The sequence below is a fragment of the Manis javanica genome, chromosome 3 (assembly GCF_040802235.1).
Source record: "Manis javanica isolate MJ-LG chromosome 3, MJ_LKY, whole genome shotgun sequence".
In the NCBI taxonomy this organism is placed as follows: domain Eukaryota; kingdom Metazoa; phylum Chordata; class Mammalia; order Pholidota; family Manidae; genus Manis; species Manis javanica.
Window position 1 is genome coordinate 39,314,173 of NC_133158.1, and position 24,980 is coordinate 39,339,152.

The window sequence follows — 24,980 nt, forward strand, 5'->3', positions numbered from 1 at the left end:
AAGAATATGAGTCTATGGTTTGGCCTCAGGGCCATGTTAACTGTCCCTTCTGCCCTTAGTCTGAGGATATGGGCGCCCTGGACTCCCCAGGACATAACACCATGTTCACTGGGCAGGACAGGGGAGGGGAGGCCAGTGTCCTGGGGGCCTAGCATGGGCTGGGGAGGACCCTGTGACGACCCAGCGACTCCTGCTTCAGGGAGGCCTTAGAGGACATGCCATGATATCCCCCCAGAGTGGAAAGACACATGCACCTTGTGTCCCCTACTTCCAAGAAGATTCCACAGACCTGGCAGTGCTTTTGGGTCTAAGGGAGCACACTCCACACTTGGGAATATTGCTCTGACTGGTAGGTCAGATGACAGGGAGGCAGCCAGCATTAAGGGGGACTAGCAGCAGGAAATGTGGGTGCTGCAGGCCCCGGCTGGGGGCAGCCCTGCTTCTTGGACCACATGGCATTGGAGAGTCAATGTGGGAAAAGCCCATAGGTCTCATGGCAAGCCCTGGGGCCTGGAGCAAGGTCATGCATCTGCAGAGAACATTCACCTTTAGAGAAATGCCCCTGCCTCCTGAGCAGGGCTTGCAGCCTGGCCTTATGACTGCACCCGGGGGGCACCAGGATCCTGCTTTGGGTCGGACCCTTCAGGGGGCTGGGCACTTGCTTTGGACCTTGCTGGGACACTGCCATTCCTACCCACTTCCTTCTGGGCAGGGTCCTGCTGTAATGGCTGCCAGCACACAGCCCCACTGTGCCATTTCTATTTGCCTCTGCAGGCCGTAATGACAGTAGTGGCCACCCAAGGAGGATGCCACCCACCAGACACTGTGCATGCGGCTCACCCCACCCTGCCCAGCACTGTCCTGTGCCCAGCTGTACAGGGGACAGGCCAGGAGCTGAAGCCACCTTCCCAAGGCCCACAGCCCCTGAAGGGGCAGTCCAGGGCGTGGACAACCTGAAGTGTCTTTCTGTCTGCAGAACAGGGCCAGCGTGGAGCTGCCCTGGCAGGGGGCTGCTGAATTGCAAACCCCAGGGCCTCTGCAGGGCAGGCTTCACAGGAAACTGAAGCTCTGTGGAGATTCACTAGAGGCCTAGAATGGCCGTGGTCCACCGCCCTCAGCCATGGCGATGACTGGGGTTCTGTGGGCTGTGTGCTGACCCCAAACTGCAGCAGTGAAACCGGACACCCACGTCAGGTGAACGCCAGCAGGACCTGCTGTGGCTTCACCGAGGCAGCTCTGGAGAGTCGGGCTTCACTGTGTTGTGGGCCCCAGGAGTGTCCCCTTGTCTGTCCTGGATTTTTCCTGGACATCCCTGATGGCCCCAGAGTCGGGCTGCTGTGACGTTCTGGAGCTGCAGTGGGCTTGGTCAGCCTCCTTGTTGTGCCCCTGTGGCGGCTCTGGGTCACAGGCTCGTGCTTCTGGAGTGCTGGGCACACAGTTGCACCTGTGCCCACTGCCCGGCTGCTGCCAAGCTCTCCTTCAGGACAGCTCCGAGGGGCAGAGGGCCCTGCAGGGGTGCCCAGGCCCGCCCCTCCTGCACCTGTCCCAGATCTGAGGGCCTGGCGGGCTTCGACCCGGGCTGCCCGCCACCCTGTGCAGCTGGTACTGTTCTTGGTTCCAGGGTTGGGGCATTGTTGGTTGTGTTTTGACCCCTCAGGCATTGTCACCAGCTCACCAGACAGGTCTCACCACATGCACGTTGGCTGGCACGGTCATGTGTAAACTACGTCCCGCTGAATCTGGGGGCACATCTAAGAGTCCCATAAGGAGAGAAGAGAGGCTGGAAGTGCATTCACACACCTGCTATTCATTCTACCAGCCTTACTCTCCCATCATTAGAAGCGTGTCCTGCTCCTGGCGGGGAGACCTGTGAAGAAGCATGTCCTCCAGCCCCGCCCACCTGCACGGTGACTTGCTCCCACCTGGACTCACCTCTGTGCTTCCCACTGCGTCTGTGACACTGCCTCCCATGGGCTGTCCCAGGGTGGGGAGGGCAGAGGTGACCAACAGACCACAGGGCAGGGAGTGAGCAGAGCTGGCGACATATTACACATGGGGGGTGGATGGCTGAGGAAATCCCAGCTTTGTTCCAGCATTAGATGGAGGGACGGCACAGAGCTGGGTTCAGGGCCCTGGGTCCACTCCCAGGGCTGCAGTTGGAGGCTTGGGGCTAAAGCCAACCTGGTCATTGCTGGTTCATCCTAGCAATAAGACCGCGACTAGACATGGAGTCTCAAAGTCAGGCTGCACCCAATTTAGGGGCGGGGACAGGAAGCAGAAGGGCCCCTCACACCAGGACCAGCACGTGCTCAGTCAGGTGTCAGGAATGGGCGTCCCCTGGGGGTCGGGAGCACTGCCTGGAAGGGAGCCTTGGAGCCGCCTGGGGAGGGATGCCACTTCACAGCCCCAGACAGCTGCCCCTGCAGGGCCAGGACCCAAGGGCTCGGCGACCCTCGCGAGCTTTGCGGAGACCCTGCCCTCTGGCTTGCTCCCGCCTAGCTGCCTCTGGCGCCTCCTTTCCCCATGAGCAGATTCCCCGGGTTCCTTGCCCACAGAGAAGGACCCCTTCCCTTCCATGGAACCACTTTCCGACAGGAGGGAATTTTAGATCATCTGACAAACCACCCTGACACAGAGCCGGCCTGCCTGAGGGTCAGGTGCCTTGGGCCCCGGAACACACGAACGACAGGGTGACATCCCGCAGACCTTTTCTGGGGAGCGAGCCGGCGCCGTGGGTGGCGATGGAAAAGACTGTGAGTTGGGAGTGACCACGACTCCAGTGCGTGGGCGATCATGGGCGTGGGATTCCCTGCAGTGCCCAAGAGCTGGAGGGGCGGGGGCTCCCAGGGCCAGCAGGGGCTCGGGGCTGCCCCCCACCCTCAGATCCAGAGCCTCCCCTTGCGCGGCCCTGAAGAGGGTGTGGCGTGGCCATGGCTGTACCGGCCCACCCTTGTTATGGGCTCGGGGCCACTATGGACGTGGGGAGGTGAGGCCAGCAGCGGGTCGACCACCCTTGGTGCCATCTCCCACTCTGTTGTTCTGCGCACCAAGCTCTGCCATGTAAACATGGCCACAGGAGGAGTGCTGGTGGCCACTCGTCCATCTGCAGTGGCAGGTGCTCTCCAGCATCCCACGAGGGAACCACCACAGTGGGGAGGCCCTTCCACAGGGCGGGAGCCCCCGCTGCCCAAGAACCTGACCCGTGAAGCAGCCTGGCTAGCCCTGTGTCACCCTTTCCAAGCTCAGATCCTGCTGGGGAGTGTCTGGAGTGTCTGGCCAGGCTGACAGCCCTGCCTTGTGCTCCTTGGACCCAAAGTGAGTCTGGACCAAGGGCCCAGCTGCCCCGTCCTCCAGAAACGGCCCCCAAGCCTGCATCCATCCCTGAATCACAGCAAAGCACCCCTCCTGACCAGCCCTTCCTGGAGCCCACCTTCCACCAGCCTCTAGTTCCACTTGTTAGAGGACCTGGCCACTCTGCCTGCTTGTCCATTCATTGGCCCATTCTGAGTAGAAGCCAAAGGCCCTCCTGGAGGAGGTTCTGGTCAATATGGTCCCGTGGATCCTGGGACCCCCTGGGCCTTCTCTTCCTGATGGTCCATGTGGCCACCCTGAAGCTGGCAGTCCCAGGCCCAGCTCCTAGGTGATGTGGGCGCTCAAAATGAGAGGACCCAGTGGCCTACACAGCTACACAGCCGTGCCACTGAGGCCTGGCCCATGGTCGGGTGGGAGCAGGTTGCTCCCCATGGGACGAGGGGCCACGGCACCCACCAGCCTGCTCTCTCCAGGGCTGAGCGTGGCTGCCAGGGCTCCATGACGGTGGCCCAGCATCATCATTTGAGACATGGCTGAACAGAGGGGTGCTGAACAGCAGAGACCCGGAGGCAGGTTTGTGGACCCAGAGAGCCATTCCTGACTCAAAGTCCCAAAGCCCCATTTGCAGGCCCTCCTGCCCTGACCTCTCGGCCTGGCCTCGGGGCTGCTGCCTGTGAGGGGATCTGACTGTGGACCCGGTCAGCCTCTTGGGCCAGTGGCCACAGCATGGCGGAGCAACAGCCTCCCCTGGCCCTCTTACCCCTTACAGTGGGCAGGGAACTCCAGCCACGTCTTGAGGCCCTCCAGGCCCAGATCCCCGGAGCCCAGTCGGGGTGAGGGAATTCTTTGACCCTGCCCAGGTACGGCAATGACAGGCAGGCAGGCCCCACCCAAGGCAGCCCTGTGCTCCTGGGCCGCCTCAGCTCCCCACCTGTGAAACTGGTGTACATGTCACGTGGGGCCATGAGGCTGTGGCTCTGCTGTCCCTGACCAGACGACACTGCCACTCAGGGTGCCACCAGCTGGAGAGCTGGTCAACCTTGTCGGCACTGCAGTTCTGGTCAGGTTAAATCCGTCAGCCCTCGAGGTCAGGGTGCACCTGCTCTCCCAGCCTGGGGGGCGCTGCCGCCGTCCGCACTGGGCCCTGCAGAAGCGTCCTTGGGCTGCTCCTCTCTCCAGCTCTGGGTGTGCTGCTGAATGTTGACCTCTGAGGGTGGCTGTGGCCATGGCGGCCCCAGGTGTCAGGGCCCATACATGCTGCTCGCTGGCATGGGTGTCTGGCCTTGGCTGGAGGGCACTGGAGGCCCTGAGCCTACTGCTGTTGGTCTGGGCAAGCTGGAGCTGGGGACCACTGGGAGCCTGGGCTCAGAGACAGGCTACCGGCTGAGCCACCAGCCCCGCCCACAGCAGAGACCCGGAGGCAGGGCTCCCTCCCCAGTCCTCCTGCCCCAGGCCCACCCCTCAGTTCCTAGGTTGAGGGCCCCGGGTGGGGGTCTTCTATGGGACTGGGGGAAGCTTCCCATCTGTCCTTAGCCCCCACTGGGGCAGCCCCGGCACGGCGCCTCCCTGGGGCCAGCTTTCCAAACCTGAGTCGTGACGCCTATTACTCACTCAGAGAAAATGTTCCAAAGGCAGTTAGGTCCAGGTGAATGTGTCACAGAAATTTATCAGGAAGGAATTTGGCTGTTTGTGAGTAACTGTGGAAATAAATGCCCACATTTTCTGCAGAACAGGCCCTCTGTGTCTGGTACACGGCAGAACCCAAAACATTTGGCTGATGCCTTTGGGCCTTGTCCCCCTTCCGTTGTCCTGGGGAGGGCACGGCGGCCTGGGAGGTCCTTGGGGCCCTGCGCTGACTGCATGGCTCAGACCACTCCCAACCTCGCTGCCCTGGACCCCTGCCCTGCCCACACTCGGTCCAGCCCTCTCCCAGGGCTGCAGAGTTCTGAGATGTCACTAAGGCTGCTGATCAGCTGACCTTGGGATGAGAAGATGGTGGGGGGCCCAACCTGACCTGCTTCACACCCTGAAAGAAAAGTTTTCTTGGTGGGAGTGGAAGAGCAGCCCAAGGGGAGTGGGTGTGAGCGAGGGGGTTCCCTGTTGCTGGGATGGGGGGGCGGCAGGAGCTGAGAGCAGCCCCGGCTGATGGCACCAGCAGACCCACTCCTACAGCTGCAGGGACTGAATCTGGCCAACGACCCAAATGATCTTGGGACACTGCTCCAAAAGAGGCTCTGGACCGGACACCCACCGGCTGTCACCTTGACGTCAGCATGTGAGGACCACAGAGCCCCGGCTTCTCACCTACAGATGTGTGGCACCGCTTCAGCTGCAGAGTATGTGGGAAAGGAACACACCTCCAGCCTGAGTGTCACTTTAGTGTGCTGGGATCCCATGTCCTTGAGGGCATGAAGAGCTGGTGGAATGTACGGTGTGTACATGTATAGGGCATATGTATGCACACACACGTGTTTACATGTATATGCACACACATGTGTGTGGCGTCTTGTGCACACATGTGCATGTATGTTGCACGTGTGCACACACTTGTGTGGATGTGCCTATATGTACATGCATGTGTGTAGTGTGTGCACACATGTGCATACATGTCACACATGCATGTACACACATGCATATATGTGCACCCACATTGTATTTTCTGTGGGCACATGTGTAGCACACATCTACATGCATGTGCACATATGTGTGCGCATGGGTGTGGCATGTGCACACATGCGTATGTTATGTGTATGTACACGTGCTTATGTGTATATGCACAAACATGCATGCACATGCATTTATATGTGTGTGGCCACGTGCATTTGGTGCAGATGAGGCATGTGGTGTTCCTCTATGAGTCAGGGCAGACGTGCATGGGAGCAGAGCCTTTTAGAACATCCTGGCTGGGTGAGATCAGCCAGACAGAGCCAGGGCTCACAGGAAGTGAGCCTCCCATTAAAAAGCCTCCAAGTCGGTGGGGGAGGGTGGTGCAGGCTTCCTCTGAGTCACACGCAGGTCTGTTTGTAATTATGTGCCCCTCTGGTACAGAGATGCCGTGTGGAAGTGGGAATCTGGGAGCAGCCATATGCAACCTCCTGTATCCCTCGCTTGGGCCACTGAGAGGGTGAAGTCACGGAGGTCAGTGGCCTGTTGGGGTCCCCCTCCAAAGCAGCTGTGTCAGCACTTGTCACCCCACACGTAAGGCCACTTGGGCTAGATCCTTGGGCTTATGGGATGGGTTGGTGGCGCCATGGGCCAGGGGGACCCTGAGAGCTCAGGGAAGTGGCTTAGGCAGCCAGCAGGGCCTGGTCTCTGAGGTGCCTCGGTGGCACTTGGAAGTCCACGCTCAGTGGGACCAAGATGCCACTCCCACTATTTCCCAGCTTGACTCAGGCCCTGGGAAACGGCTGTTTCATCTCCCAGCAGAAATTTTCTGGCTCTTCCCCAGAGGCTCCTGCAGCCTGAGGCATAAGGCAGCTGTGGGCATTGCTGCCCAGGCGGTAGCTGGGGCATCCCCTGTCTAGCTAGGCCTTGGCCTCAGTGCCCAGGCCCCAGGGTCACCTTGTTTTCTCTGGCAGACCCCCCAGGAACTGAGGAAGCCCCTCGCTGGCTCTGTGCGAGGCATGGAATCTGCATTGCAGGAGGCTGTGGATGTGATGGCCCTGCAGCTGGACCCTCACACCTGACTCTCCAGGTGGCCCGACCCCTCCTGAAGGCTTCTGCCTCTGTGCTGTGGTCGTGTCCTCTGATGAGGTTGCCTATCCCAGGCTTGGCCTGTGATGTAGGACCTTCCTGGAATCTTCCACTCTACCTGAGGTCCTTCTAGCCCCCCCAGCGCCTAAGAGTGAAACATGGATGTTGGAGCAGAGCCCCTTTCTCTGCTCTCTGTGTTAGCTGGGGTGGGCCTGGGGTGCACCTGATGGGGGGCCAGCAGCACAGGAACCATGAGTGAGTCTTCCGGCAGCCGCGGTCCCCATGGGCTGTGCCGTCTGCAGTGGCTGCCAGAGTCCTTGGTGAGGAGGAAGGAGCAGGTACATGGTCTGCTGCAGGAAGGATCCAGAAGGACGCTGGGGGTCTTGGCTGTTACTGGCCCTGCACTTCCAGGCTGTGGGACCTTAAGAGTATTAGGGTCCTCCAGAGAAACAGAAATGATAGAATGCTTATCTGCCTATAAAAGCCGCTATCTATGTATATCTATCTATCTATCCATCTATCTATCTATCTATCTATCTATCTATCTATCTATCTATCTATCTATCATCTATCAATCATCTATCTATCTATCATCTAGCATCACCATCTATCAGTCCTCTAACTATCACCATCTACCCTCTGCCATCTGTCTGAGGTTTATTACAGGAATCGGCCCACACGGTCCTGGAGGCTGAGAGGTCCCACAGGCTGTGCCTGGAGGCGGGAGGCCCGGGCCAGCTGGAGGCATCCTTCAGGCCAAGTCCAGAGGCCTGACAACCCGGAGGCTGATGTGTGAGTCTCAGTCTGAGCCCGAAAGCCCAAGAACCAGAAGCAGTGATGCCCAAAGGCAGGAGACATCCCGGCTCAGGCAGGGAGAGTGAACACCCCCTTCCTCCACCTGTCTGTTCTTGTCAGATCCTCAGTGGGTCGGGGGAGGCCCCCCTGCTTCGCTGAGGGGAGCTCTACTCAGACTACCAATTGAGAGCCAGTCTCTTCTGAAACTCCCTCAGAGGCACACCCTGCTGTCTGGGCACTGTTTGCCCTGTCAAGGTGACACATAAAGTCAACCATCACAGCGGGTCACCCCACCTCTTGGGACCCTGGACTCTTCATCCAGAGCAAACATCCCTGAGGCTGCACCATCCACACTTGTGGGCCTGCTCCATAGGTCAGGAGATGCCCCTGGGCAGGTAGACAGCCGCCTTCTCCCTGTGTGCTCGTGATTGTCCCTCCATGTCTGCACCCCAGTCTCCTCTTCTTATATGGACAGCGGTCCTACTGGAGTAGGGTTTCCCTAGTAACTTCGTTACCTCTTTAGAGCCCTATCTCCAAATAGAGTCACATTCTAGGGGCTGAGACTCCAATATAGTAACTTTGCAAGGATGCAATTCAGCCCAAACAGTAAGGGGGTACAAGCACCAATTGCCACCAGCTGGTCCATGTCAGCAGTGAGTTCTACAAAATGATGACACGAGCTTTGGACTTGGGACTGACTGTGCTTTATTTAAAGAAACTGGAGATCCAGTGAAACGAGTGAACACATCATAGCTGAGGTGGGTGGCCTGAACGTCCAGCTGTCAAGTGCTATATGGAAGCCCTCTTTTCCTAGAGGCTCCTTTGGTCTGCCCAGAGGCTTTGGGTTTCCTGGGGACATCCCAATCCAAGCTCAACACCCATGAGTATCCTGACCCGGGGTTCTGGAAAAATCCTGACCTGGGGCTCTGCCTTTATCTGTGCATGGAGAGGAGATGAAATGTTTGGTGGAAGGCTTGCTCACAGTGAAGGGCTTCATCGGTGCCCACCATGTTCTAGGGGCTCCACAGACACAGACACACATGCGCACCTACCAGGCTGCCTTTCAGAGGCCCTAGATCACTGTCCTGAGATGGCCCATGAACCCTCACCACGCTGACCCGCCCACCCCACCCCAGCGTGGGCGACTCAGTGACAGGACAGATTTTAAGGGTTCTCTGGGCCACAGACACCCGGTGAAGGGGTTCATACAGCTGAAGAGCCATGCAGGCACTAATCTCTAATCCATAACTATGAAATTGGTGCATTACACGTATTTCCTTTCAGAGAGAGAATCTTGTTATATAACATGTGAATGTCAGTATCTTTCTTCAGTGTCTCAAGCAAACAAGAAACAGAATGCTGTAACCCAAGAACCGCCTCCTACTTTACATTAATTACCCTGACTAGGACTTTAGGTTTTCCTTCTTTCTGTACAAATTAGACTTTAGACATGTTGTTGTATACTGTTCACATCTACACACATTTACCCATGTGTTTAACAATACCTCTGCTCACAATTCTTTGTTACATCCCAGACCTTCTATTTGGTATAATATCCTTTTCCCTCGAGCATGTCCTTAACATTTCCTTTGGAAACAGTGCATTGATAGTAAATGCAACTGGTTTTTGTTAGTCCAGAAAGTCTGTATTTACCAAGATTTTCTCTTGGTTGAGAGTCCCACACTGGCAGGTTTTTCTTGAACTTGGATTCTGTGGTTGCCTTTGAGAAATTAGCTGTCAGGCTAAATGCCCTTCCTTTGCAACTTAGTAATCTATCTTTCCTCTCTAGTTCCTTTGAAGATCTTCTCTTTGTATTTGGTGTTCTGTGGTTTGAATATGACATTTAGGTGTGAAGTACTACCAACTCTGGCCATCAGCTTGACATTTTAATTTAAATTACCTGCTTGAAAATCTCCAGATAATAAAAGACCCACCAAGCCTGCTCAGATTTTCTCAGTGCAAATTTTGCCAGCATTCCCACTTTCATTTAACTTTTGAGTTACAAGGATTATTTTCTAGCCAGTCAGCAAGGCATTAAAAAGGCTTATGATTTTTTTTAATCCAGCAATTTTTTATTGTGTTAGTATCAGTCATAGATTTAATTTTCCATACTGGCAAGACAGAACTCCATGATTAAAAAAAAAACTTCACTGAGGTATAATTTGTATTCTTTAAATTTCAAGTGTAAAGTTTGGTGAATTTTGACAAATATATACACCATTGTAACCAGCACCTCAGTCAAGCTTTAGAACATTCTCATTACCCCAAATGAGTCTCTTGTACCCTTTTGCATTTAAGTTACCCCCACTTTTAGGCAAATATTAAGTTTCTTACTGTCACTATCGATTAAACTTGCTTTTTCTAGGGTTTCATACAAAAGGAGTCATATAATATTCTTTTTCCACTCAGCATAAAGGTTTTGAGATTCCTCCAGGTTGTCTCAGTGGTAGCTGCTCCTTTTTATTGTGCATGCTATCCTGCTCTGTGGCTATACTACAACTAGTTTTTTCTGCTAATGGACATTTTATTTCAAGTTTTTGGCTATTATAAGTAAAACTGCCAGGAACATTCTGTACAAGTATTTATGTCAACATATGTTTTCATAGCTCAGCTGAATTGCAACTGACAAGTAATAGGTAAGCATATGTTTCACTTGTAAAGAAACCATCAGTTTCCCAAAATGAATGAATCATGTTATACTCAGGACTCCACATCCCTGTTAATATGTATATTGTGGGTGAATATATAGTGGCATTGTGTTGTGATTTAATTTGCATTTCCTTCCAACAGATGATGGGAGCATCTTTTAATGTGCCTATCGACCATTTTTATATATTCTTTGAAAAACTGTTCAGATTCTTTACTCATTTTTATTTTTGCTAAATTCTTTTATTTTTTGTTTAAATTTTCACTTCAGTAATTCTTGAAGAACATTCTCGACAACATATATCGCACTCATTATAAGAAGAAAAGGGTTATGTCAAAAATTATTAGTATAGAATCACAGGAAATCTGGTTTGGAACCAGATAAAAAACCAAAACAAATATAGATACATAGACACAGGACATTGTTGAATATAAATATTTGATTGAATTGTAAGGATTCTTTATATATTCAGTATACACATCTACATATCTTCTGTCAGATATGCAAAATGTATTCCAGTTGGTGACTTTCATTTTCACTTTCTTAACAGTGCTTTTGGAAGAGCAGAAGATTTTAATTTTGATGGAAGCCCAGTTTATTTATTTTCATGTCTTATGGTTCATAGTTTTGTGTTTTATTTAAGAAATTTCTGCCTAGCACAAGATTGTAAATATTTTCCCTGATCTCTTCTCTTCTTGTACAGCTTTTATAGTTTTGACTTCATAGTTAGACCAAAGATTCTTTCAAGTTAATTTTTAAGTATGGTGTGAGGTAGGGGACAAGATACATCTTTTCTCCTCATATACTGATAAAAAATTGTTCCAGCATCATTTACTGAGAGATTTTATTTCCCCATTAAATTACCTTGACATCTTGATAGAAAACCACTTGCCCATATCACAGCTGGGAGTACTTTGGACTTCATATTTTCTTCCATGTACCTGTGAGTATAGTCATATGTAGATACCACACTCTCCTGATTACTGCAACTTTTCAGCAAATTTTGAAATCAGGTGGGGAACGCCCTCCAATTTTTCTTCAAGGTTGTTTTTGCTATTCTAGGTCCTTTGCATTTTCATATTTTAGAAATATCTTATCGATTTCCTCAAAAAGCATGCTGTGATTTTGATTGAAATTGCTTTGGATTTGTAGATCATTTTGAGGAGAGTTTTATTTCAATACTACTGTGTTTTTTGATTCATGAATAGGGTATATTTCTCCATTTATTTAGGTCTTTAGTTTCTCTCAGCAAAGTTTTACAGTTTTGGGAATACAGGTCTCAAACTGATTTGTTAAATTTATTGCTAAGTGTTTTTTTTTAAGGCTATTGTAAATTTAAAAAATTATAATTTCTGGTTGTTGCTAGAATATAGAAATACAATTAATTTTGGGGGTTATATTGGTCTCGTATTCTGTGATTTTGTTAAATTTTTATGTCATTTCTAGTAGCTTTTTAGTAGATTCTTTCAGATTTTTTAGGTATGCAATCATATTGTTTGTGAATAAAGACAAATTTACTTATTTCTTTCCAATCTGTATGTTTTTTATGTCTTTTCATTGGAAGAGGGTAGGCCTATGGTAAGGTGTGGCCTTTGAGTATCATGTCAAATAGAAGCGGTGAGTCTACTTTGTCTGATATTAATATTATAGCAAGTTCATTCTTACCCTGTTCCTTAAGGACACATTCAGACTTTCACATTAAACTGACAATAGCTATAAGATTTTTGTGGATGTCCTTTATCAGGTTGAGGAAGTTTCCTAGTATTCTCAATTTCTAAGAGTTTTGGTTTACAAGTGGTGGTTGAGTTTTGATTTACAAATAGCTGTTGAATTTTGGCAAATGCTTTTTCTATATCTATTGAGATGATCATATCGTTCTTTTAAAAATTATTTTATTAATATGGTGAATTGCATTAAAAATGTTTTAATGTTAAATGAATCTAGCATTTCTGGGGTGTATCCTATTTGATTATGACATATTAAAACTATTGGATTTGGTTTAAAGGATTTTTTCATCTATGTTCATGAGGGATATTGGCCTATAGATTTCACTCCTCATGTTTTGTCTATTTTGGATGCTAAGGTAATACTGGCATAAAAAATGAGTTGGTAAATTTTACCTTTTCTATTTTCTGAAAGGTTGTGAACATTGGTATTACTGTTTTCTTAAACATTTGATAGAATTCACCAGGGCAGCCATTTGGCCCTGGAGTTTCCAACTTATAAGGTTTTTGATGATTATTTTTATTTCTCCAATCTATATTCAGATTTCTTTATTTTTTCCCTTGATTTGTTTTGGCAATTTATGTCTTTCAATTAGCTTTTCTGTTTTTTCTAAGTTTTCAGTTTTGGGAAAGGATAAAGGTCTTTGTAATAGTTCCTTATCCTTGAAATCCGTTGGACTCCTGTTTTATTCCTGATACTGGAAATCTGTGATTTTTATTTTTTATCTGATCAACTTAGCTGGATGTTCATTAATTTTATTGATACTTTCAATAAACTACCTTCAGCTTCACTGATTTTTCTCTATTTTTTTGTCTTTTTTTATTTCATTCATGTCTGCTCTATTCATTTAATTTTATTCTTTCTGCCTTCAGTTTTTCTTTTTTTACCTTTGTAAGGTGGAAACCTAGATCTCTGATCTCTTCTTTTCTAGTATTAGCATATAAGCTATTCATTTTCCTCTAAAGGCCAATCCAGTTGTACCACTTGTTTTGGTATCTTGTGTTTTCATTTTCACTCAGTCAAAAAAGTAAAAACTTACTTTCAATCTCTTCTTTGACTAAAATATTATTTAGAAGAATATTGTTACTTTTTGTGTATGGTGTGAAGTATCTTGAAGGGTTAAGATGCATCTTTTTCCCCCCATACTAATAAAAAGCTGTTCTAGCACCATTTGTTGAAAGTTCATTCTTTCCCTACTGAGTTACCTGACATCTTGATAGAAAACCACTTGTTCGTACCATGCGTGGGAGACTGTTTGGACTCCATATTCTTTCCTGGGGATCTGTGCATGCAGCCTTATGTCAATTCCACATGCTCCTGGTCACTGCAACTCCTGGGGCCTTCCCCACCACACTCAGCTTGGCCACATCCACTCTCACCCAGGCCTGCTACCCCCTCTACCAGGCCTCAGGGTCCCTTGTTAATGTAAGGCAGTGGAGGGGTGTGTCGCCACACCCAGAGGACAGATGCACATTCCCAGTGAGGAGGGTGACTTCAGGTGTGCGGTGTGTCAGGGCAGTTGATCTGCTGAGTCACAGAGCGCGATCAGGCCTGGTCATCCTGCACAGCCTTGGCACCTTCCTGCCCCCAAACCTGCAAACTCATCCAGTCCTGAGTGTTGACTCTCACCAGCAGCTCTATCTGAAAGGGGAGGCACAAGCCAGTCTAAAGAGACAGGACCACAAATGGCCCATTTTAAAGATGATTGGAGATTCTTCTTTCAAAGAAGTTGGCGATTAGCAGGCAAGGCTTCTGTGGCAGATGCAGAAACGTCAGGCACTTCTGGATATACTGAGAGCTCCTGTGAGTGGCAGGGCTTTGAAGGTATTGTTACTAACTCTTTGGGCACGATTCAGTAAAGTCACTGAATCAATCCCTGCCTCATTCACTCACTTTAATCCAGTGTTCTTGGTGCTTGAATTTATATTCTAAACCATCACCTCTCTCCCTACATGCAGAAAGCCAACAAGTCCTGTGAATTTCCCTATCATTCATGTACTTATTATGAATATTTATTAATCTATTTTATTACATTTATTTATTACACATTCAGAAGATAATGACAGCATTTTCTCTGGGCCAGGCCCCATTCTGGGCTCTGGAGACATGTCAACGAACAATACAGACACGACCCCTGCCTTCAAAGCTCACCAGTACCTTCCCCGCCTTCTTGTCTCCACTGCCCCACTAACTTTCCGGAACTCCCTGTGGGTCAGCCGCAGGCTGCAGTGACAGCCTTGCCAGTCATGTGGGCAGTTGCAGCCTGGCTCTGGTGGCCAGTGTCGCTGTCTGCTCTCTGCTGTTTGGGGGCTTCATCAAGTCCGACTCTGCGACTGCTTGTCCTACCTGGCCTACAGAAGGGAGCTGCCACCGAACGTGTACGTGATGAAGTGCCCCTCTCATCAGTGCATTTATGAGGGCTTTGGTGGATGGCGTGTCCTCTGGTCCTCTGGGTCATCCTGTGTGACTTCATCCCTGGTCAATTTTCTGGGTAAATCTGTTTCTCACGGGGTAAGGTTAACAATTTGGAAAGTGTTTCATGTGTGTATTAGAGGGGGACAAATAAGTAAATGATGGTGGATGGTGGGAGCCAGGTTTCTCGCTGCTGGGATGGAAGTTATAGATATGTCAGAAAGGAAGGCTAGAGAAAACGCTGGGGTACTGGGTTAGATCTGGAGATGTGGTATGAAGTCATGTTTAGCTGCACACACATACGCATACACACACATGCACCTACACATGTGCATGCACATACATGTATGCACAGACACACACACACACACAGGCAGGAAGAAGACCTCCTACAACCATTTACTTGGGTAACTGAAGAAAGGAGAAGACCCAGACATTTTGAGGGCTACTGGACACAGAGACCTAAAATGTTATTAGGACCCTTGATCCAGTGAGCACTTACACCAGCTAGGCAGTAAGTCCTGGCTGATCTCCAGCTCACAGTGGGCTCACTGGGGCTACCGACCCACCAGTGGTCATTGCCTCAGTCCTGGAGTGCATAACCACAACGGTACACTTGGCAGTGGGAGTTAACTCCACATTGGGTTCTTGGCCTGTAGGTTAAGACCATCATAATGGGAAAGACCAAGTGGAAACCCATGAAACTGCTCCCCCATCCAGTCAGGTAGTAAATCAGAAACACTGTTCTGTCCAGATGGGATGCGGGAGGGCAGCGCACTATCAAAGAACTCAAGCATGTAAGCCCCCAACAGAGCAGCGCTTACATTCAGCACTTTAGCAGCTGGATGCGCCCATGAGTGCCTGCAGTCCACTGTGCGAGCAGCTCCCTGCAGCTGCTGCTCTGCAAGTTGTACTGTTAATGGAGTAGGTCAGCGAGAAGGCCTGGTGTGCAGCTGTCCGTCTGGAGAACGCACTCTTTCCTGGTTTGGGCATCACCTGTTAACACCCACAGAACACATTTGCCATGGAAGTGGCCCTGAACTGCCGCACAGATGAGGCGGCTTGGTCAGTGGTGCTCAGCCAGGCTTCACTATCAGCTACCTGGAGCTGGCATGACGGGCAGCGAGTGGACTGCGGTGGAGATGAAGCCAAGGGTAAAGGCAGGCTGAGTGACAGACTCACTCCTGAGACTGGCTGGTGCCTCTGAGTGCCCGGATTCTCAGCAAGAGATGAGCGCTGGGACCCCGTTTCTCAAGGAGGCCAGCTGTACACTTGGTGACGAGGCAGCTACATGGGGCTACTTGCATCCTGGAAGAGCTGGGCACAGGGACGTTCCCAGTGCAGGTTCACTTGCTCACGGGGCCTCAGCCCATGTGGTTTCAGAACGCCCTGTCACAGACATGGAACCCCATGTGCATGTACCCAACCAGGGGCCCACTTCACAGCAGTGTTTGCCAGGGGTTCAGACTCCTCCAGAACGAAGGCTTGACGACCTGCTCAGGTGAGGCTGCCCAGCGTGAGGGAGACTCTGAATGGGTGGAGGGTGTGGGGAGAAACATGAGCCTGTCACGGCCCGAGACCAGCGGCAGTGAAGGGGGCTGTGGTTCAGCCCCTCTGAGCTTCCCCCGTAGAACTCAGGGAAGAGCTGCTCCCCAGACCCGAGTAGAGAAGAGGATGTGTACAGAGCGTAGGGTGACGTGTGTGGTGGCTGGAAGGTGCGCACTGGGGCGCAGAGTGACAGCCCCAGGCTGCGTTTGTAGACCCTTTGTGCATCCAGCCACGGGAAGGGGTGTTCAGCAACTCGGCTCGCAGGGATGTAAACACAGGCCTTTCCTGTGAGCCACAGAACTCCACGAAGGGGCTGGTGGGGCTGAGAATCTGCGATGCCCTTTGACCACCAGCCTGTGTGCAGCCAGCTCAGCCCAGCTCCTCACCTCCTCCCTCCCCTAGCCTGGCCAGTCCTGCCACCCCTTCCGCCACCCCCCACAGACGTCCTGAGACATCTTCTGCTTGGCTAGTTCTGCCTCGGCATCTACCCTTGAAGGACATGAATCGGTGCTCTGGTCTCTTTTCTTGAGTGGTAACATTTTCTATTAAGCTCAGTGATTTTCTTAATTCAGCGGTTTTGAAGGGACCCTCTGTCTAAGCCGCACATTGTTTACAGTCCCACTGGGGGCTGAGATGGACCCTGCTGGACACCGAAGTATTTCCCATCAGACTTCCTTGTGGGCAGAGGAAGGGAGAAAGGTTTGCCCTGAGCTTACAGGTGTGGTTAAGGCCCAGCATCCAGCAAGGAGGCCCTGGCAGCTGGAGCTGCAGACGGCTCTGGAAGGGCGTGCAGACTGCCAGAAAAGGCTGCTAGTCCAGTGACAGTCCTGGGGTCCCCCCAGCTGCTGCTGTGACCCAGATGCCATCACCTCCCGGCAGAGACAGGAGAGTCTGGGCAACCTCTCCACCCCCCAACTGCCTGTCTGCCCTCCCTCTGGCCCTTTGTCCTGGGCCTGGGTTGCTTGCGGGAGGGCAGCCTCAGCTGGTCCTGAGGGCTTAGCATTAACCTGCAGGCTGGGAGGCATCTGTCCCCGGGCTGCTGGCCTGAATGCATTTCTGAGGGGTGTGAGGAATTTCTAGCCCAGATATTTTTATAGGATTCCTGGCTGGGAGAGTTAGATGTTATTTTTCAAATGACTATTTTACTTTAAATTCTCTCTCCAAACTTTACTGTAAGCTGTGAAAGACCATAAAATTATATTGTACATATCTTTGCATATGCTCTCCTTGAATGTATGGTAGGTGCTCAATAAGATCACATTTAGCAAACAGTAAGATAATGTGAGAGTCTTCTGCTATTATCCAATCTGACAGAGGCCTAGAGAGATTCAACTGCCAGGGGCACACAGTGGGGGTAGTTAGGAGTGACGATTCCACTGGGGTATGGAGGTGCTTGGAGCTTTTATACATGGTCTAATGTTTTGTTTTCTTTGGATAGGCATAAAATAATGTAAATACTAACTTGCTTTGCAGAGAAGCTAAAGCAACAGATAGTCTTAGCCTGCAAAATACAGTAGATCCTTGAACAATACAGGTGTGACCTGTACAATCCACTAGGTTTTTTCAGTGAACACATAGGAACATTTTTTTGAGATATGCAACAATTTGAAAAAAGTCTTTTCTCTAGCTGACTTTAAGAATACAGTATGTAATACATATAGCATACAAAATACATGTTAATTGACTGTTATCGATAAGGCTTCCAATGAACAGTAGGCTATCAGTAGTTACATTTTTGGGGTGTCAAAAGTTATGTGGGGATTTTCAACTGCATGGGGATCTGTGCCCCAGTCCCAACCTTGTTCAAGGATCAGCTGTACTGTTGTGGGGGAACTTTGGTGCAGATCTGTGCCTACCTGGCATGCATCGCCCAGCCAGCGACTGTCTGTGCACTGCAGGGGACCAGCAGCTTATTGAGCTCTTGAGGGCAGGTACCTGGGTCTCATCCATGCTTGTAGTCCCGCCACACAGTGCTTCACTCACTCAAGGTAGGTGTTGAATAACCACTGGGTAGATTAATGAGTGAAGGGAAAGTTGGCTGATAATGTGTTAGAAAAGTTTCTGTATTGTTAAGAGTACATATTTGAGCTTCACAACTGGGTAGAAATGTAAAATTTCTATTTAGAACAAAATAGAACAAGTAGCAGGAAGAGCTGCGGTGGAGCAGCGAGGCCCCGGGGCCCAGGGCCCTCTGGGGGGACCCGCCCGCGGCCTGAGGGCTGACCAGGGCACGTGGGTGAGGGCTCCGCTTCCCAGCCTTGCTGCTGATGCCCTGTGGCCTTCTCTTTGCTTCTTGGCCGCTTCATTTACAGTGAAACAACTGGAATAAAGGAGAAATATTTTCCCAGCAACTGAACTATGTGAATTTGAGAGACAAAGAACCGTTCATGTCAGGCACCCAGGGCCTGTCCCAGCCGGGAGGGCTCCAGGGCTGTGAGCTCTTCCATTCTCACACCCACGTCGTGAGCGGGCCTGGGGGACACGGGAGCAGAGACCATCCCTGCTCCCCGGATCCGGGGAGGGGCTTGTTCTCGGGTGGAGGTGAGTCGCCCTGGAACCCAGAAAGGGGGCGTTTGCCCAGCTGCCCTGTGCTGGGGGTGCGGCTCAGAGGGACACGGGGCAGAAGCCGTCAAGGAGGGCTTGGATTTCTGGACTGCGAGTCCTGCTGGGTTTCCAGCCCGAGGTCCCCGCTGGAGAGATGTAGCTGGGGGCCGGGTAACGCCGCTGTTGGTGTTTGTTTTCGCGGTTACCAGAGAAATACAGGGATAAATTCTAAATGAAGTTTCCACAAAAAGTTCAAACCGAGACGAGAGCCTCTGTGCTCACAGAAAGGAGAGGCGCAGCCCCAGCGCGCACGCCGCCCACCGAGCTGGGGGGTGGGGGTTGGTTTTCCGGCGGGAAGGGCCGCCGGTCCGCCTGGGCGCCGAGAGCAGGGACGCCTCACGGGTGACCGGCCAGGGCCGGGCCGCACTGCCCTGACTGTCAGCAGGGCTCCCTGCGGGATGAAATAAAGCCTCCGGCCGCGGGGATATGGGTCTCCATTATTAGGGGGTCTGAACAGAAGAGGCGGGGGGCGCTGTCAGCGGTGAGACCCCAGTAGGCAGGGCGCCGGAGGGAGGAGGCTGCGAACTCCAAGACGGGCTGACGCCCGAGGGGCCCGCGGGGCTGTGACGCCCCCCACGGGCCGCCCCGCCCTCCCGGGGAGGAGGGGGCGGAGGTAGGCCCCGGGGGCCGCCCAGGGGCGCCCCGCGCACGCACGCATTCGCCCACGGGGGAGGGGGGGCCGGACTCGGAGCCCAGCGGGAAGGAGGCTTCCCCGCACTCTCCCGCCCAGTGGGGCCCCCGGCGCTCGCCCGCGTGTTGGCAGGCTGCCCCGGTTCCCGAAGCCGACCTTGGTGCCCGCGGGCGGCCTGGAAGCGGAGCCCTCGTGCTCTGCACGCGTGGCGTCGGCACGAGCGCTGCTGACCCGGGGCCGCCAAGGCTCTGGCCGCCGCCTCCCCCTGGCGCGTCCGGCTGGAGCCCGGGGTGGTGCGGGACATGGGTCGTGGCCCTCTCCTGGGTGGGTGGTTGTGGAACCCGCGGGGGCGACGCTGCGGGTGCCCTTTGGGCCCGTCCATCATCGGACACTATCGGGCCTGGCGTTTGGCCGGCGCAAGACCGGGCGGTCCCTGCAGACGGGCTGAAGCGCGGGCTATCGGCGCCCGCAGGCTCGGTCCTCTGATCCGTGCCCGTCCGCCCGGCGCCAGCACACTTGTCTGGCAGCCTGCCTGTCTGGGGAGCGGAAATCGGGGGCTGTGTGTGCACAGCGCAGGTTCCTGCAGCCGGGAGTTAGGGTGACCCTGCCTGGTCTGGAAGAAGTGTGAGGGCGACTTGGAACAGCCCTCACGGCCGTGCGGAGGGAAGGGAGAGGGAGGGACATGTGCCCCCTGCCAGGTCAGGGGCCCCAGGAATGGCAGCAGGTGGAGTGCGGGAGAACCACGCCCAGCTGGGCCCACTTCTCAATACCTGAACCGGGGACTCAGCCCAGGTGGGGCCAGAGCACAACGGGAAGGTTGGGGAGGTTGAAAGGTGCTAGCCGGGTCTGGTGGGGGAGATGCCCTCCTCCTGGGGGTTCGGTTCCGCCTGCGTCTGGTACTGAGCTTCTACCAGGGACAGGGCGCTGCAGTCCCCAGGGAAAGGGCAAAACCCGCCTGTGCTCTTCTCAGTGTCTGAATGCCCTTCCCACAATCTCTGTTTATCCAAATTTCAACCACTTTTCAATCCCTAAAAATGACTACTGCATTAAAACTTCCTGACGGTCCAAATTTATGTCCTTCCCCCACACTCCACCTTGAGATAATGCACAGGGTTCAGCAAACATTTATTTTAAATTGAATTGAGTTGTGTGGATTTCCCGAGTGTTCCCTCTGGGACAAGCCGTCCCATCCCGTCCTTCCTGGGTAAGAAGCAGAGACTTTCCCCTGGAAATTCCCGGAGGACGTGGGCAGCTGGGTGGGGGCGTGTGTGCTGTAGCCCATCCAGAATGACTCACTGTGGTCGCCCTGTGACCCACTTTCCACTGGGAGCTCTGGCGGGGTGTCTTCTCAGGAGTCTCTGCTCTGCTGTGGGCACCCCACTGGAAAAGCCAGGCTGAAGGAGGCGCGAGCTGGAGACACTGAGCTTTCCGATGGCACTTTGAGGGCAGAGAAGAAATGGGGGTGGGGGCAGAGGCAGGTCCTTTAATACTGCGGCATTACCTAGATTGCTTTTCTCCTCCAGAATAGAAGTTTTTCCATCTCAAAAAACCACAAGTTCTGTGACAAATGGGAAAAGGATCCTGTGTGGGTGTGGGGGCGACTTGCCCAAGGACAGTAAGACGGTGTGTGGTGAGCCCAGGACAGGTCCGAGGGCCGCACCCCTGAGCCTCTGGCTGCTGTGTCAGGAAAAGGTAGGTGTTAACTCTCCCACGGATCACCTAAAAATGAAATCTTAAGTGTGACCAACTTTTTACCAAATGCTTTGCCATGTGACCCTTCAAGCTTCATAGTCCCAGCGTGAAGTGCTCCAGTCTGTGTGTCTGTGGGCGCCTGGCGCACTTCACATCGTGTCCCACAGGCTGGAGAGAGGGTGAGGGAACCTGGTTTCCAGCTGGGCACCATCCAGGCTGCCTTTACTTAGAAATATAGAAGTCAGCTAATTTTTCAAGATTTAAGAGGATGGTGCATAGAACTTGGCCAAGCAAATACTATGGATAACAATGCTCCTATTTTTGAGATGGCCGCGTGTGAGAGACAGAACAAAACTGAGAGAAATGAATACAAACCTGTCCACAGACACATCAAGGGAGGGGGATGCCCAGCAAGCGCTAAGGCGCTCTAGTCCTGACCTGCAGACTTTGGTGTTTAAGACTTGGCAGTCAGGTGGAAAGGTGATTGGCGTGTCTTTGGTGTCTCCCCAGGCCGCTGATCAGCCTGCTTACGGGGGGTTATCCGGGACTGTGCCATGTGTGTGAGTGAGCTCTAACTGAGCGCCAGGCTCGGGGCCCTTCCTGCTGGCACGCGGCTTCTCTCCAGGAAAGATGCACACAGCCTCTGGGAGAAAGGATACATCCACAGGCCGTGATCTGACTTTGTCTCTCGACTCAGTGCACTTGCTTCAGAAAGTCTCTCCTGACAGACAGGCCAGCCCTTCCCCTGTGATACGGGCCTGTCTGAGCCGACCCCAGTCTCCAGGCTCCTCATGCGTGAGCTGAAGAGAATCTTGGCCATATCTTCATCCTGCACACATGTGACGAAGAAGGTACAGGGGCTTGGGGGCATGGTGTCCTTCCTCTGGCCACCAGACGTCCAGGCCCATCGTGGTCTCCCCAGCCCGTCCAGGGGTGCACCTGGGCTGGATTCAGAGAGGGCTGAGGAGTGCCAGCCTGGGGGCGCCCCACCCATCACTGTCCATGCCACCCAAAGTGGGTAGAGACTGTAAGTCTCATTAAATAAACAAGACAAAGTAGGTGAGGAAGCTAAGGGTACCAAGCCCCGTGGTGGTACTGATTCCCACAGATGTGTGTCCCACACGGGGTGGGAGTCTGTGGGGCAGCCCCCCACCCCCGAGGCTCCTCCCCACCTCCCACCCCCAGTCTGATCAGCCCCAGCTGCCCCAGAGCCCCTTCCGCCCACAGCCCCCGGTGCTGGCGGCTCCCGATGGAAGCTCTGATGCCGTCTGCTCACTTAAGCTTTTCCATCTGCGGGAAGGCCAGTTTCTGGCCATAAATGGAAGCATTTTGCAGGGGCCGCAGCTGCCAAAGGACTGTGGAGATGACTAAGCAGCCAAAGGAGGACACGGCACTTCACGGACTCCCTCCCGGGGGCTGTCAGGAGGTGCCGAGGGTGTCCTGAGCCCCGTGAACGTGGCCCCTGCATAGCGACGGGCCCACACCACCTCGCAGTGCCTCCTGCTCAAAGGCCACACGGGGAGATTTTGGCCGGCCACAGGATGTGGGCCCGTAAAGACAGTTGGAAGCTAATGGAGAGGCTTTCTTTCCCAGAGTTCAGGGAGGGATGCTGGCTCAGGCCGAAGTGGAGCTGCCGTGCTGTGGGGTGGGGGCCGTGGGGGGGCATCTGCTCGGTGTAACGGAAACCCGGCAAGGGAGACAGCTGTCTAGTTTTTTTCTTTTTTAAGTTTTTAATCTATTGCTATGTGGACTCAGTTTTTTAGTTTCAAAATGACATTTTCTTTCTTTTTTTGTTTGGACCCAATTCTCCTAATTTTCTGCCCAGAACTCTACAGTGTGCCAGCATAGCCCTGGGGTGGCCACTGGTTATTGTGCAAGTGGTGCAGCAGCTAAGTGTGAGAAAGCGGTAGGCAAGCGGAGGCCCGCAGGGCGCACACCCCACTCCCAGTGCCCAGCGGTTTCTGGCTTGTCCAGCTGGGAGGGCCGGCAGGCAAGTGAGAATTCACAGGGTGGGCGTGGGGGGCCCTCACGGGCTCAGGGCCCCTGGGGAGGCACGGAGCGTGTCTTCCTGATGGCTGGCTGCAGCAGTGCCTCTGTCCTAAGGGCCACGACGGGCCTTAGAACCTCCGAGTCAAAGTGGAAGGCCGGAGGGGCAAGGTGCTCTTGGTACTCGGTGATGTGGAGACCACAACCCAGAGAGCTGGCCGGTGCTGAGCTACACAGGTCGTGAGGACTTGGACCCAGGCCTGCTGTCACCCCAGGGGGCACACGGCCACAGCCCATCTCCCAGCCTCTCTCTTGTCATGCAGAGTGTGTGGCTGGCTTCTGGCCGCAGGCGGAAGGTGGCTGCTCTGGCCAGGCCTGGTGAAAGCCACCTCTGTGCCATCCTCCACACGTTCCTTTATCTGCTTGGCCACGGAGGGCTCCAGGGGCGACCCAAGCAGAAGTAGGGCCATCAGATGGCAGGAGCACAAGTGACCACATGGATGGAACCCCCTGTCCCTGCCAGCTTGCTCTGAACAGAACAGAGTGCTGGGCTTCTGGGACACCAGCTCTCTGTTCAGCACTGGCTCAGCCTGTCAACTCGAGGGCCCATCCTGCCACCGAGTCTCCAAACTTGGCTGCCCTGGGCACGGACAAGCTCAGGCCGCTGGTGTGAAGGCTGTTTTAGAGATGTTACATTTGAAGGTTTGACTGCAGGACTGAGATGTGAGAGATGAGAAGTACTTGAGTGAGGGTCCAGACTGCCAAGCAGAAGCTCCAGGGAGTCTAAGCCCAGGTGGGAGGTACCCACACCCACAAGCTGCTGTGAGGGCCAGAGTGGACAGCGTGGGCTCATGAATCTATGTCCCTGCAGGAAGCTCGCCCCTCATTCTCCTCCTGCTTGCTGGGGGTCTGTTGGACTTTAGTGAAAGCTGATGGTCTCTCTGTTGTTGGTGAAGGATGGGGGCTGAGCCTGCCTGGGACCTGCAGAAAGGTGAAGAGTCCCACACAGGCAGAGAGAAGGCAAAGGGCTGTCCTGGGGAGGACCCATATTCCCTTCAGAGGAAGGTCAGGGGAATGTATGTGCCTGGGCCAGATCCGGGCCATGGGGCCAGGAAGCTGGGGGTGGGGTCCCTCTGAAGTCCTGCCAGAAGGGGGCCTGGGATGGGAGAGGACTCACAGCAGAGAAACCCTGGGGACAGATTGACTGCAGGCTCCAGGGAACTGGGTTGGCTGAGAGAAAAGGGCATGGCCATGTCACAGGATGTGAGTTGTCGCACCCTGGCTGGGGCTGGGCATCAGCCTGCTGCCCCAGGAGCCCTTGCTACCACCCGCTGCTCGGCTCCATGGAGGAGCAGAACCCACCCTCACTCTACACCCAGGCTCTCCTGCGATGCCACTTAACATGAGAATTCAACTGGATTCCTATAGTCTAGCAGTGAAAAAATTTAAAATATAGCATCAAAGAATACATGTCACTTAGGGATAAATCTAAGAAAATAGGTGCAATACCAATACATTGAAAACCGAAAATCATGGCTGAGAATTAAAGAAGACTTAAAACGTAGAGAACTATACCATATTCATGGATTGGAAGACACAATATTATGAAGCTCAGAGTTTTTCCCAAATTAGCTTTCAGATTTAATGTGATCTCAGCTGATCCCACCAGGCTTTTTTGTAGACATTAAAAAGTTGATGATAAAATGTACATGGAAATTCAAGGGACTTTGAATAGACAATCTTTAAAAGAAGAACAAAGTTGAAAGTTTTGCACCACTTGATTTTAAGACAATGTAAAGCCATGGTAATCAAGACTATGGTATGGGTATAAGAACATATATGTACTTGTACTATATTGTTAGAGCAGCAGTTAGACAGACACGGGCAGGTGGGGAGAAAGGAGGGCAGCAGGCCCCCCGATCCCCACCCAGAGCC

The 24,980-nt window shown here is 52.7% G+C and overlaps 1 long non-coding RNA gene across 2 annotated transcripts; it reads left to right on the top strand.

The window, feature by feature from the left end:
* The first annotated feature begins 18,441 nt into the window (after nucleotides 1-18,441).
* Nucleotides 18,442-22,559, top strand: LOC140848150 (uncharacterized). Of its 2 annotated transcripts, XR_012128694.1 has the most exons (3): nucleotides 18,442-18,673; nucleotides 20,891-21,059; nucleotides 21,570-22,559. It is a non-coding gene; the product is annotated as an uncharacterized lncRNA (long non-coding RNA). The 2 variants fall into 2 exon arrangements; XR_012128693.1 differs by lacking the exon at nucleotides 18,442-18,673 and having other exon boundaries at nucleotides 20,207-21,059.
* The last annotated feature ends 2,421 nt before the right edge of the window (nucleotides 22,560-24,980 follow it).